Here is a 15,558-nt window from a genome sequence, read left to right on the forward strand (position 1 = left end):
GAAGCAATGTGTGCTCACCTCACATTCAGTATTGCGCTGGGGGCTAAGGTGTTCCTGCCCTCAAAGGGCTTAGTGCATGTAAGAGAAGTGAGCTACTGCATAGCTAGATGACCCGAGAAAGTGAAAGAATCAAATACTGAAGGATAGAGTAGATGACACAGATGGAGCAGCAAATGACACGGGACAACCTGGGGAAAGGCACGAAGATACAAATAACCCTGGAGTCTTCTGGGGACTGTGAACAGAACACATCTGACTACACAATGGGCTTTGCTGCAGAAAGTAGGCTGGATCAATGACACGGTTGTGAAGATTACTGTGGGTGGATATGTACCTGATCCTATAGGGCCTTCAGTCCAGGCCAAGAGGACCCATTAATGGTTTCGAAGCAATTGGGAAGTTTGACTAAGTGGTGTTCAGGGAAGCCAGAGCTAGCTGGGTGTGGATGATGGACTGGGAGGAGTAGAAAGTTGGCAAGAAAGCCCTGGCTGGGAGCCCAGTTAAGAAGACAGGCTCCAGGGCCAGAGCTTTATTCCTCCACTAGCAGTGAATCCCCATCCATTGCAGTAACCTTCCGTCAGACTCTGCAATCAATACAGCCATCCTGACATGGCTGGGGGCAGGGCACCTGGCTGGCCTCCAGCCCTCCCTTCCCATTAACATGATGAGTTGCAGAGGGCATGTCAGGCAGAGCTTTCAGTGAATTCCAGGAATGGAGATCCCCTTCAGACAAAATCCCTGAAGAGAAGCTCAAGAGTGCTTTGCAAATCAACACACGAACACCTCTTATGTACAATGGTCTGTCCAGAGAGGACAGAATCACCATCTCAGCTCAGATCCTGTTTCTTCCCACTGTTGCACTTTCCTAGGACTGGTGCTAGCATTTATGAGGTAACAAAGTGACCTGAGCTCAGGTACTATTTTGCAGCAGAGGACACCATATAGGTGATTATTGTCTGCGATTACATTGGGATCTTCCCAAGAAGGTGGACCGTCTTCCCCATAAGGCTCCCTCTATCAGGGCCCTTCCTGTCACCAGAAACAAAGCCTAGGGGAGGTTGTAACACACCCCATATTCTCTGTCCTCCTCATTCACCCACAAACTCCCCTGCTTAACACCTTAAGGAGCAGAGGGAGAAGTGGAGGTGACATGGAGGGGGCAGGAGCAAACCAGAATATGGTGGGCAGAATAATTTCTTAGGTCCACAAGGTACATCTCTGATCCATCTGCCTTAGGCCTTCCTGGAGAAATACAAGCAGAAGAAGGGAGATCCAAGGATCAGGAGGATGGTTGACTCCTTTGGCTTCCCTTCTCCTTAAGAAAAGCTTTGTATACCATCACGGGAAGCTTCCACTGGCCCCATACCACCGCCATCCTTGCAGGCTGTAGACCAGCCCAGAGCAACAGGCGTCAGGAAAGAGCTGTGGAGGGTGGTTGCAGGGGAAAGGGGCAGGCATGGGAATTTTCTGAATGCAGCTAAGGCGCTAGGGGAGAAAAGTCACACTCTCCACTTCCACCTGCTATTAAACTGGAAGTTCGAGCTTTGCTAGAAATAGATGGTACACAGGACAGGAGTCCAAAGGAAAATAACCATCCTCCAGATTGTTTTCCCTTTTTTAGCAATCAATCTAATTTGAAAGACATAACAACTTCCACCCCCTTTATTTCTGAAGAGAGATGCAAACAGGTGATCTATTTGTACTAAAATTAACTCCCTCTATGTGTAACTTCTTGATGATATTCATATATTGAATCTGACTCACACTTTTGATGTGGAAAGGTTTTATTAACATAACTACTTATCCCAGCCCACTCCCACTGGGATTCGTGGCTCTTGCCCAAAGTACATTTTGGCTATTTCTATGTTACCTTAAATTCTGGCACAGATTAATGTTTCATGACAAGCACATTCACAGATTCTATGAGAAATTCCTGGCTGTCCCTAGGTAACAATAATGAAGCGAAATTGAAAGTAAGAAGCAGCTTTGTCTACACAAGCAAGGACGCCTAGATTGCAGAGTCTGGAGACCCGGGATATTATCACAGCACTGTGATCCAGTCACTTGTGTCCTCAGAGTCTCAGGCTCCTCATCTGTAGAATGAGCTTGCTGGCCTCACACAGTTCTCAGTTCTCTTCCAGCTCTGACTTCCTGTGATTGTAAAAGACATTTAAAAATATCTCCAGGGAAAGAAATCTCACATTATTTAGTCGTGAGAAGATTGAACTAATGATATCTAATATCTCTGGGTTCTAAAAGTCTGTTATTCTATTATATACAATGGTTTTTTAATGTGTAAAGACTAGTAAAAAAAAATTTTTTTATTTAAACAAACAGAAGACTCCTTTTTTAATGCCCAGTTTAAAGGACAGAGTTAAAGAGCCTAAAATGAAATCTCCAGCCATTCCGTGTTCACACACAGAGAAAGTGGGTGGATGAGATCAAAGCTATACAACATCTGGAGTGGCAAAGACTACTGTTAACTGGGTTGTCTGCTGATGGAAACAAGACATGACAGTTACGGGACATTATACAACAGTCCTAACTCCATGTCACTGCTAGACCTTTTGCCATTAGGCACAGAAGGAAGCCAAGATCCCAACATATGGATGGCATTATGTGAAAAAAATCCACTGTCTCTTGACAAAGTCACAGCTAAGTGGCAGACCCTGGAGCATCAGAACAGCATCTCAAGATACTTAAGAACTTGGGTGAGGCAACCAGGGCTTCAGCAGGTGGCCAGTTTGGATGTTACTATGCAAAAACTGCTCTCCAGGTTGAAGTCATCCTAGTTAACAGGTCCTAGATTAGTTCAAGTAACAATGGAGATAAAGAGGGGTGTACAATATAGGGACAGACAGGTGAGATTCATCCATATACTCAGCTAAATCTGGCCATGGCAGGGAAAGAGAGATGGATGAGAGGTGAGGTTAGGCAATCAAGCATCAGAAAGGTTTTGTCAGGCCCCAAATTTAAGCAGAGACTGTCACTTAACACAGTGGGAAATAAACTAAGTCCACAAGGGCTGGGAAAAGATCTTCAGTGCTAGTATACAGAAGATGCTCAACTGTACATGTTGATCAAATGGAAACTTACAAAAGAAGCTACTGCTTCATTGTTCACTGAACAATATTTCCCATTCATGGCAGCTCAGACTGCCAGGTCAGCTGCAAGAGAGGGAAATGGGAATGAATGAGGGGTAGCTATCTAAGCTTAAAGGTGCCTGGACTAGGTTCATGTCCCCTGGAAGGAGAAATGAACTTCATCAACCACCCTGGGTACCACTGATGGAAAGGAGCTGTGGGCTGGGGATCTATCACAGAGCCAATATCCTCCATAGTCTAAGTTGGAAAAGGGGTACTCATCTATCTGAAGAAATACCCCTTACCCAGCTGCCTTAACATCTTAGAAAACCTAAAAGATTTCAGGTGCTGGAAGTAGTCGGACACAAACCAAAGGCCCTCCACAGAGTCATTAAATTAAGCAAGTAATTAAAGGGTCTGGGGGTCTAATTCCTGAGCACTAAGACCAGGCAGATGTGATGAACCCCAAGAATAGGCAACAGCTAAGCCTGTTTTCAAAGAAAGCATTCCCTTATTATGAGAACTAGCATTAGATAAAATAATGATTGCTTTCAGTTCAATCTTGTGAGAATTTATACATAATTTGAAAGTAGGTATTACATTCCTTTAAACTCCATTTCTTATGGCATATCCATCTTCTAATACTGTCCAATAGAGAGGACAGTATTCTGTTAGAGTTATTTTATTTGGAGCAGCATATCTAACTAAATACAGTCTGAGTCAGTGGGTTTTATATCTGGAAAATTTCTGGAGCCCTGATCTGCCCTGGCCTCTCTTAGTCATCCACGCCTGTGTCAAGGGTTGAGCTAGCCACTTAATGCAATCACACTCAAGGTAGTACCAATTTCTTGGCAGCACCTCCAAATTTTAATGCTTGAAAATACACTCACACGTATATGGTCACTTGGTTTATGACAGGGTGACACTACAGTGCTGTGGGGGTAGGATGGTCTTTTAAACAAATGACTCTAAGCCAACTAGATGGCAAAACAGGAAGAAAAAAGAGTCTTTCCCTCACCATACAGGAAAAGCACTTTCAAATGGATTATCAATCTAAATGTGAAAAGTAAAACAGCAAAGTTTTTTCAGTACAAAATTTAGAGTAGACAAAGATTTCTTAAACAGGTCACCAAAATAAAGCACTAAGCATAAAAGAAAATATTTTATAGACGGGACTACACTAAAAGTATTAATATACCATTAATACCCAACAAAACACACCATGAAGAGCATGAAGAGGCAAGCCATAGACTGGAAGAAGATATTAACACTATACATATTCAAAGGATTCATATCCAGAATATATAAAGAACTCCTACAAGTTAATAAGAAAAATGCAGATAATTCAATAGCAAAGATAAGGCAGAACAACTAAAGGTTCACTTTACAAAAGGACAGCCATCCAAATGGTCAATAAACATATGAAAATGTTTTTGACTTCATTCACCATCCAAGAAATACAAATACAAAACAAAACCCACCCATGAAGTGGCATCACCACATACCTACCAGAAGAGCTGAAATGGAAAAGACAAATAATACCAACTATTAGCAAAAATGTGGAGCAACTGGAAGTATCCCCCTTGCTAGTGGAGATACAAATTGTTACAACTACTTTGGAAAACTATTTGGCAGTATTTAATGAAAGCTAAACATACTCTTACCCTAGTGTTTGCTAATTACCCTCTTAGATATATACTCTACAATACTGGATGCAAGTAGTCATCAACAGATCTACACAGAGCAGCTTTATTCATAATAGCCCCAAACTGGAAACAACCCAACACTCAAATACCTTATACAGTAAAATGAATTAATAAATAAATCGCAGCATAAAATCAGTACACTATTACATAGCAATGAAAGTGACATATATTTGTTACAGTCAACATGGATTAATCTCACACAGGTAATGTTGGAAAAAAGAAGACAGTATATACTTGACAAAATAGTACATACATAAAGATTCCATTTCTATAAAGTTTCAAAACAGGCAAACTAATCTTAAGATGCTGGAAGTCACCCTAGAGATTGCCCTTGATGGGAGGGCCTGGTAAATGGAAAGGGACACTGGGGGGGCCAGTGTTCTGGAATAATGTTCGGTTTCTTGATCTGTACACTAGTTATTCAAGTGTGTTCACTAGGTAAAAATTCACTGAGCTTAGGATTTATGTACTTTTCTGTACGTATGTTATACTTCAGTAAAAAGTTTACAATATGAAAATATAAATGCAAATTAGATTTAAGACAGAAAGTCTTTGTGGGGGAAAAAAATCCATGAAAACTGACTTGCAAATCCAAACCTATTAAATGACAGCAAGATTAAGACTTTTAATTGTTCAGATTTTTCTGTTCTAAAATGAAAATTTGCTTTTTAATTTAACATCTATGCCCCACTCTCAAAAAGAATTGGAAGCCACAGCCTTATTTACTGAATAAATACACACTAGAGAGGCCTTTTAGTCTTCACTGGAAGCTTCTAGGACATCAAAATTGTTCAATTTTGCTTGGTTTACTTTTACTTTTTTCCCATGTTAATATATGGGTTTTTAAAAATGCAATTTTTCTTGGCTAACACCCTCTAATAAAGATTAACAACCCTAATATTTACATAGCCAGCAAGCAAACTCAACTGAGCCAAACACAGTCTATCCAATCAGTCTTCGGAAGGCTTCAGCCAGTGGCTATCGTTCGGGTCTAACAGGCTCGTGCTCACTGGAAAGGGAAGATTGGGAGCAATTATCTCAGTAATCCAGGCCAAGAAACACAGCCATGCTATTCAGGAGAAAGGGGGGCTGGCGGGGGGGAGGAGGGGAGGCATTGTGCACAGAGACCAAACCTGCTCCAGTGAAACAGAGCCTGGCCAGCCAGAAGGAGCTCGTGGCTTCCTACCTAGATGTGTGCACTGGCTTCCACCCCTTCTGGAGGAAAGCTTTTCCAGGAGATGGGGTCGTTCTCTTTCACTCACTGAACTTATATTTGTACAATGCCTATGGTTTACAAAGTTTCCTAGATACAAATATGAGTCTCTCGCTCATCCTAAAAAGAAGAGAGAGGAGTTATTACAATCCCCTTTTTGCTTGTGAAAGAATTGAGACTCAGACAGCTGAGGGATTCCTCACAGCCCCAGCAATGGTAAGTCCACAGCAAGAACAAAGCACATTCAGGCACCGTGCTCTGACTCCTGTACCATGAGGTCTCCTGGCTCCCCTCCAAGCCTGCTTATGACAATTAGAACACAATCCTAAGGCCTAAAAAAAAGTTAGTCTAGGATTATTAGACACTGGGCTGCAGGCAAGCTGGAAACTGTACCCCAGCCCATGGATAGTGTTCACACCTTCAGGATCATACATTCAGAGGCACTGAGAGAAGAAAGCAGGCATGGGTAGGAGCCAGGACTAGGGGCAATTAGCTATTGAATGTGACAATGGTCAGAATGCCTCAGTCTGACTCTATTATAGAAAATCATCAGCAATGGTAGAAATGTGTCATCTGGGCGGGCTTTTCTGCAGATAGAGAACTGACACCTGTGGGTTTGAAACATACAAGATATAGTTCTGAAATCTATCCATGAATATGATAGGTTTCGGTTCTGCTAGAGATGGTATATTGTGAGTACCAAACAGCATAAAGAGCAGTAGCTTTAGAGTCCAGTAGATTTGGCTTTGAATTCCACCTCTCTTTTTCATTTGATATGCATCCCAGAACAAGTTACTCTGCTCTGATGAGCTTCAGTTTCCTTGACCATAAAATAGCAATGATAATACCTGTGCATCAGAATCATTGTAAAAATTAATGAAATAATATATGTAAAGTTCCTGTATGTAGTGAGCAATAAATATTACTTCCTTTCCCTACTCCATACATTAAAAAAAATAAGTTTTCTTTTTGTATTTTAAAATATATGCTACAAACAGTTTGCATCTTCCTTGGCAGCTAGAATAAAATAAAAACATAAATCATCTAAATTCATACCTTACAGGATAATCATATATGAACAGATAATAACCTAAGATGGCCCAATTTAAGAACTTTGACCTATTTTTTTTTTTTCTTTTTCACCTGGAAGCTATCTGATTAACTCAGTGCCTGCTTCATTCCTGCTTCATTTCCTGGAATAGAAATTGCAATAATCTTCTCCTTAATTCCAATCTAAGTGATTAACATGACAAAAACATGTCAGCTGTAGTCAGAATCCAGTCCCATGATTTTCTCTAGGACTGATGTTGCCAAATTCTGCCTGGAAGAAAAGATGAGTGTCTGATTGCCAGGTTAAGTCCAGATGTTGCTCTGGACAAATTCCACAGGTTACACAGAGAAGCTGAGAGAGTCTTACATCTGACTACCTACGACTTTCCTCTTAAAAAGCAAAAACAATCTTTTCAAAATCTGCAGGTGTTCTTCCACAAAAATCTTTTGCTGTGACTTCAAACTCTATGAATACCCTCTACCCATAAACTGATCTTCCCACCCAACTGTCCTATTTCTATCCATGCCTGCATGTTCTCAGAATCAAGAAACTGGAAGGACTTCCATTAAAGCCATTATTCCCAATGTCAAATACACACACACACACACACACACACACACACACACACACATGAATCATTTCTACTGCATCATGATGGTCTTCTAGTATAGAGGAGCTGACTACTTCCCTGCTGCATTATTCCCATTCTCGGTCAAGTTCTTCCATAAATCCAGCTGGGATGTTTCCCCTTATGTCTTCATCCCATCCACTAATTCTAGTTCTGTCCTCAAGAGCAATGCAAATAGCAATGGGACATAGATCAATCTCGCTTTTCTTCCACATTGAAGCCCCAGCAATATGGAAGACAACTATTATGTTTATATGCACATTTTCTGCTCTAAATCAACAGTCAATTCAAAAAACATCTGTTGAAGGTCAACTATGTGCCTCACATAGTTTAGGTGCTAAGACAGGAGAACTAAATAACATATGGCATCTTCATACAAGATGGTCACACTTGTCCCTAAGAACTCTGGATGTGACCTGGCTTCCAGACTACTCACCCTCTCGCTCCCCCAGATACACTATGGCTTGTTGATGCCTCTCTTCAAGCGTGGTACCCAGAATGTGGGAGAAAATATAGATGGGAGCATTGTGCTCCTTGGTATTTGCCCAAAGGAGCTAAAACCTATGTCTACCCAAAAACTTGCACATGAATGTTTATAGCTTTATTCAAAATTGCCAAAACTGGTAAGCAACCAATCTTTTAGTTGGTGAGCAGATAAATTTATCCAGACAATGGAATATTATTCAGTGCTAAAAAGAAATGAGCTGTTAAGCCATGAAAATATATGGAGGAATCCTAAAAGCATATTGCTAAGTGAAAGAAGTCAACCTGAAAAGACTACATACTGTATGATTCCAACTATGTGACATTTTGGAAAAGGTTAAACCATGGAGACAATAAAAAGATCACTAGTTACCAGGTGTTAGCAGGAGGGAGGGATGAAAAGGCAGAACACAGGGGTTTTTAGGGCAGTGAAACTACTGTGTATAATACCATAATGGTGGATACATATCATACCTTTGTCCAACCCATGGAATGTACAACAGTGAACCCTAATGTAAACTATGGACTTTGGGTGATTATGACACGTCAATGTAGGTTCATCAATTATCACAAATGTACCACTCTGGTCGGGGATACTGACAATGGGGGAGGCTGTGTATTGTATGTGGGGGAGCGGGGCTGGGTATAAAAGGGAAATCTCTGTATCCTTCTCTCCATTTTTTAGTCAATCTAAAACTGCTCTAAAAAAAAGTCTTTTAAAGAAATTAATAGAAAAAAGTGGATGAGTGAGTCTGTAGATTACACCAACATCAATTTCCTGGGTTTGATACTGTACTAATAGTGGGAGATGCTGGGCAAAGGGTGCACAGGAGTTCCCTGTATGTTTCTTTGCACTCTCCTATGAATCTCTATTTCAAAATTAAAAGTTTAGAAATAAGTGGATGGATGAGCTCCCACTGACAAAAGCTGCTAATGGGACAGTTCAAAGACTAATAAAAGACCCAAACCAGGGTGGATCCACCTACTGAAATACCTCTGGAAATGAGCACCAAGGAGAAGAGAGAAGACTGTCAGACAAAGGTCCACACCTTGCCCTCCCTAGGAGGTAGGGCATCCTTCTGGAAGGACAACCCTGACCTCTGAGATTGGAATCTGCAGGGCCTTCTCATTCCTATTCTTGGGACATCTGGATGGGCAGAGTCTGTGATCCATGCTCTTTGGCATGTGGAGGGGCTATGTGGAGTGGGGGTGGGGGGTCATGAATCATCAGGCTCCAGAGTCCAACACACCTTTCTTTAAAATGCAGTCCTATCACTCACCAGCAGCAGTGGCCTGAGCATATTATTTTCCTTCTTCAGCCCTCCACAAAACAGAGACAGAGAAGAGCACTATTATCACATAGGATTATGAGAGGAGGCAATAAAATAATTCATACAAAGCACATATAAAGCTCCAGCAGCTACCAAAAACTTAAAACATTCATGGTCTGAGAGTCTTCTGCATGAGTAAGGTCTAGTTTTCAGGACACACTCTTACTCCCTTTGTAACATCAGATAGAACTTCAACCCTTCTCCCACTTGCTGGTACCTCTCTAGTTTGCCATGACATCTCAGATGTCCAGCTACCCCAACCAGTGCTTTTTAAATCTTCTTCAGTAAAGAACTAGTTTGGTTTTTGTTTTTTCTTTCATTTCTTATTCCAATCTGTCACAGACTGGTACTTCCATAAGATACAATAAAAATGAATTACTAGAGAAACATAACTTTATTTTATTATTTTTTATTTTTAAAATTTATTTATTTATTTTGAAAGAGACAGACACAGTGTGAATGGAGAAAGGGCAAAGAGAGAGGGAGGGAGAGAATCCCAAGCATGCTCTGTGCTGTCAGTGTAGAGCCCAATGTGGAGTTTGAACTCACAAAACTGTGAGATCATAACCTGAGCTCAAATGGAGAGCTGGATGCTTTACTGACCAAGCCACCCAGGTGCCCCTCATATACTATATTTTTAGATTTATCAGTCTGATATGTATCATTAATTTCTTTACCTTGCTGATTAATATTCCATTGTAATTTTAAAAACAAAATATAAGTCCCTTTAAAAATGTTTTAGATTCAGACAAAATTACTCTGGGAAATTGGTATAAAAGTTTATAAATGCTTCCTTTCAATTTCTTTACTTCTCATTACTGACTGTATAACAAACAGTTGACAGAGCTGGGCCATGGACTGCACCTCAGGTAGCACCTGTCTGGTACCTCCTTTCTCCAAGCTCCTTAATGGCTTTAGTCACAAGTGAGTACTTTAAAATCTCTATTTTTTATATCAATTTAGATTCCCAAGCTATATTGCATGCTCTCTGGGTCATGTCCACTATGCCAAGGGTAGGACAGGTAGTTCACAGGGGCTCAAATCCTTGCTGATACTCCAAATATTAAACAGGCATATTAGTTACTTTTACTTTTTCATGATTTAGACAACCTGATTGCACATTTGTGAAAACTTGCCTAATGAACACATTTTGTGCCTTTAGCATCCTTCCCTATTTGCCTTCCATCTATTTCTGTTTATGTCATTTTCACCACCTGCTTTAACTCCATTTAACTGAAATGCACCAGATATAGTCACTGTTTCTCTTCCACCGAGGGACAAGACAGGATAAATCACATAAAATCCCATTCATCAGAAAATCTGGCTCTGGCTCACCAAATAAACATTCAAGGAAATGGAGTGCTTATACTAATTTACTTCCAGGGGATACTGTTAATCTCACCTCTGTGTCTCTCTAATGCCAGGCACGTGATAGCTGCTCAGTAAGCATTCGTGTAAACTGGCCATAGAGTGCTGGCTGTATCTCAGTAACCGCAGGTCATATTTTCAGTCATGTCACTCAGAAGGCAAGGGTAGCCATGACCAGAAAAGAGCAATGAGTGGCAGTGTTACAGGAAGGAGCCTCGGGCTCATTTAGTCCAGTGACTTTCTATCCTAGATACACAGTGGAATCAGCTGGGAACTTAAATACCCAGGCCTGCCTCCCAGACCCAGAAATGTTTTTTTATGTAATTTTTCTGGGGTGAAACCTGAGCATCACCATTTTTCAGATTCTATAGGTAATTCCAATGTGCGGCTAGGATGAAAAGGCACTGGTTTGGAATGCCCTCACATCCACACTGGTGTTTAGCAAATGTTCCTTACATGTTGACTGAGTGAATGGTTCAACCAATGGATCAATCCATTGATCAATCTAATTTGATCCAACTGGATCTAAATCCATTGATCTATCCAATTATCAGAATGAGTCTGCAGTAAATGTGGACACTTTTGACTCCTGTCTCCTCAGACCCCTCACCTCTGGTGTACATCTTCTCCCAAGGTCCAGCCTCAAACTCCAGCCAGAAAACACCCCTCTTCCATTCTCTTGCTGGTTGGGGGGTGGGGGGGCTTTTTCTGGATCACTGGCCTTAAGAGAGCTCATCCTCACCTTTTTCAAGCAGGAAACTCCCAAGCTTTCTCAAATACACACCCAGAAGGCCCCCATGAATACCACTGGTCTCAACTCATACAGGATGGGAACATGTTATCTCATCTATTTTGTGTTTATTTAATGGTTGTTCTTCTATTGTTTTTCTGGCAGTCCATGGGTCCAGGATGCTATCTCAGACAACAGACTTCCAGAGTACAGAGGCCTGAGAACACTTAGTACAAAGTGACTGGTTTGTAAAAGGTCTAGTAAATGGATGTTGCTGTTGTACTGCGATAGAGAGGCAAGGTAGGGGGGCAGCATGTGAAGTGACCAGGAAGAGGAGGAAGCAATGTGGTGTGCACATGTGGTGTGGTCTGGAAGGGAAGATGAGATGCTGGCTGCTCTCTGTGGGCAGGCACAGGTGACACATGTGATTAGGCACTGCCCACCACCCCATCTCAAGGGGCAGGGAACAGCTAGCCATACCAAGTTCTTCGCCAGGAATGTGTGCCTGGGGCTGCCACAGCTTCTGACCTCTGGTTGCTCCCTAAGCAGCTGCCACTGCTGACACTATTTTTAGCTGAACAGCAGTCTCTTCCCAGCCTCCTCTTCTCTAGCTTATTTCCATGACCCCAGAGAAGCCCCTGAACTTTCATCCTGCCTCTGGACCCTGAACCTCCCACTCCCCCTTGAGGCTTACACTAGGTCATCTTGCAATGTTGTTTTGTGGGGATGTTTGGAAGGAAATGAATACAGGGCAACTGGGAAGTCAGTTGTGAAATCCGACACTTATCTTTTAAACCAGGAAAAATCAAAAAGGAAATGCATTAGGTCCAGGGAGAGCATTCCCTCTGGCCCCCAAAAGCAGATACCTCCTGCGTCCCACTTTCTCTACAGGGTCTGCATATTGATGGCATCCCGTCACTAGCACTGACAACAAGCATTTTCTGGTATGTTTCTGTCTTCTCACTAAAAATGGGAAAGAAAATTTGCACTAATATGGGCACCCCTGTTTCCTGACACTCTATTAGACTCTATTCATGGTTTTTCTCATATAAATCTTACAATCCATGAGCTAAGTGAAAGGACCCACCCAGGGTCACACAACCTGTAGTTAGCAGAGCTGGGATTCAAACCTAGTACTTTGTGACTTCAAAACTTACCCCTGAAAACAAGAGTGATCTATCCCCAGCCCTTTAGACTGTGAGCTTTCCAAGGCAGGAAGCCCCATTACACTGGTACCTCCCACTGGGCTCCTTAAATCCTGTGGATTGACTGAACTACCAGCTTCTAGAAAAGAAAGAGGAAAACATACTTGCCATCCACATGCCAGTAAAATATGAAGAAATACATGCCTTCTTGCCCTCCACCACCTTCTTAGTTGACTGGAGGAAAAAAAAAAAAAAAAGGAGATAGGTGTCCAGCCAAAAGTGTTCAGACCATTCCAGAGTCAGTGATAACCTTTCCCAGTCCCAGAAGCACCTCTCAACTTCAGGGATTCTGAGAAAACAATTCATTCACTCATCACCCAGCAGATATTTACTGAAAACCTACTATATGCCAAGAACCATACTAGCTGTTGGGGATAGCAAACAAAGGAGTCATTTTCTGTCCTCATAAAGCTAGTAGTATAGGAGGAACAATGCTGGGTTTCAGAGGCATTTGTGGGGTAGTGACATCTCCCGACGCACTACCTTAAATTTAGAGCTCAGGCAGTTTTGTGGGAGGAGGAGAAGAAGTAAAGGAAACCAAACTCGTTGCTATGCAACCAGGATGATATATTCTTAGCCAGAGCAGGCAGAGCAGCAGCATGGTGCAGGGAGTGGGTGGGGGGAGGAGAAGTGGGGAAGGAGGAGGCCAGGAGTACCGAATGGGAGGCTCGTTGTGCACCACCGCTGCACACACAGGCTTCCTCCCTGGAGCAGGTAACAACTGGACACTGCACAGAATCATGCTCACCAGAGGTAATCAGAATATTGTGGGGACAGCCCCAGGAACCACCGAGAGAAGGCCTCCTGCCCAGCTGCAAAAATCCTCGTTCTTGGGCCTGAAATTAACCTACCATTATTAAATCCAGGTCTGTACTGAATACCAAAAAGGGACAAAGAACAGCATAAAGCTGGGCGTGCTTCTGGCCTGGGGAAACACAGTTCATCAGGGGAGTAAGACATACATGCATAAACACAGCATCAACAAGTACTTATTAAGTACCTCCTCCATGTTCCTTCTGCAAAGTGCAGGACACTGTGGTGCTGAGGAAGGGCTCATGCTGGTGGGTCAGAGCATGCAGACGACAGATAGCATGGTGCTGACAGACAACTAGGGGGACTCAGGCCTGAGAGCTAGACCTGGCTTGGCCACACATGGGCTCAGCACAACCTGTGGCAAGGCTCTCTGGGCCTCAGTCTCTGGATCTCTGAAATGAGCAGTTTTTATACACCTGAGTCCCTGACACTATAAATGCTACAGGACTGCAGAGATAGCAGAATTGAGTATCAAATGGAATACTCAGGAAACACCATATGGAAGAGGGAGAAATTGAGGATGTAGTGGGGGAAGGAGTCTAATCTTTTTGGAAGGTCTATTGTGTACCTCTACCTGAGGATAAAGAATAGTTTCCCCGGGGCACATGGGTGGCTCAGTCCCTTAAGTGTCCCACCCTTAATTTCAGCTTAGGCCATGATTTCAAGGTCGTGAGATCAAGCCTGAACCTCAGGCTCAGCACTGCCTGAGGTTGCTTAAGATCCTCTCTCTCTCCGTAGCCCTCTACCCCTCCCACAAGAGCTCTCTCTCAAAAAAAAAAAAAAAAAAATAGTTCCCCCATTTTCAGAGTTGAAGAAGCCTAGCCTCAAGGAGGTTAACTAACTTACTCATAACCACACAGCTGGTAAATAGTAGATGCAAGATTCAAACCCAGGCCCACCTGGCTTCATGGTCTGTGCACTTTGCACTGGATCACACTGCTTCTCTAAGACAGTAAGACTTGGATCAGAATTGGGTATAAGAAGAACTGCAGGAAGTAACAGGGGCAAAGACACTGATAGGCTGAAAAATTGCTAGGGTTAATAAGGGAAGGTTCCTGGGGATAAGAACAGAGCTGTGAGTGTGAGGAGGGTGCAGTGAATAGAAAGAATGAGAACCTGGCAGTCCCTGGCCAACCCCCTGCATTGCGCTAAATGCTATGGAAAAGAAAATGGTATATTAAACAGTCCTCGCCCTGAATTAATTTGCAACCAGGGCGATAAAATGTGAAAATTAACAATTAGTGAAATGTTACAAAAATTGTCAAAGAAGGCATACAAAAATAAATCATAGCACAGTTTAAATGCGGGAAGTGTTGCTTCTGATTTTGGTGGGCACAGGAGATTCTGTGTAGAAAGGGGACTAGAGGCAGGCCTTAAAGGATTCAGGGGGAGGATTGGGGGGGGGTGGAAAGGAGACAGTGAGGGCACGTGGGGCAGGAAAAATCTCATCCATAGGAGAAAAAGCAGGAAACATGCTTTGTGGAAGACTATTTCACTTAGAAGAGCTGGTGGGAAACACTACAGACCAGTTGGGTTGTGTGAGACAATAGGGGCCAGGCTAAGGGAATGAAGGGTCCAAATCCTTGACCAGAAGGCTATGAGAAACCACTGGCTGTGCTTGGGCAGGGGAGTTTAAGAAAAGGAAAGCAGCAGTGCTCAGAGAGCCAGAGAAGCGGACTGATAGGCATGGGACGAGAAGGGTCCCAACTAGGGGATGGTGCTGAGGATGGCAAGCAAGGACTAGTCTCCCAATTATTTCAAGGATGAACATGAAAGTCCTTGTGACTGGGGAACAGGAGAAGGGGGAGTCAAAAGTAATCTAACTTCAAACCAAGAGAATCAGAGTCCCATATTCAGAACTAGAGAAGCCTAGCAAAAAATAAAATCGGGGGAAAGGGTGATGATCAGGTTGATCAGTTTCACATTAGACATTCTGCCTAAGGTTCC

General features: G+C 42.6%; 1 protein-coding gene across 23 annotated transcripts in view; it reads right to left on the bottom strand.

Moving 5' to 3' along the window:
* The window catches only part of KALRN (kalirin RhoGEF kinase), a 672,273-nt gene that overhangs the window by 550,255 nt on the left and 106,460 nt on the right, over nucleotides 1–15,558 (bottom strand). The window lies entirely within an intron of this gene.

Source organism: Neofelis nebulosa, chromosome 5 (assembly GCF_028018385.1).
Source record: "Neofelis nebulosa isolate mNeoNeb1 chromosome 5, mNeoNeb1.pri, whole genome shotgun sequence".
Lineage (NCBI taxonomy): Eukaryota > Metazoa > Chordata > Mammalia > Carnivora > Felidae > Neofelis > Neofelis nebulosa.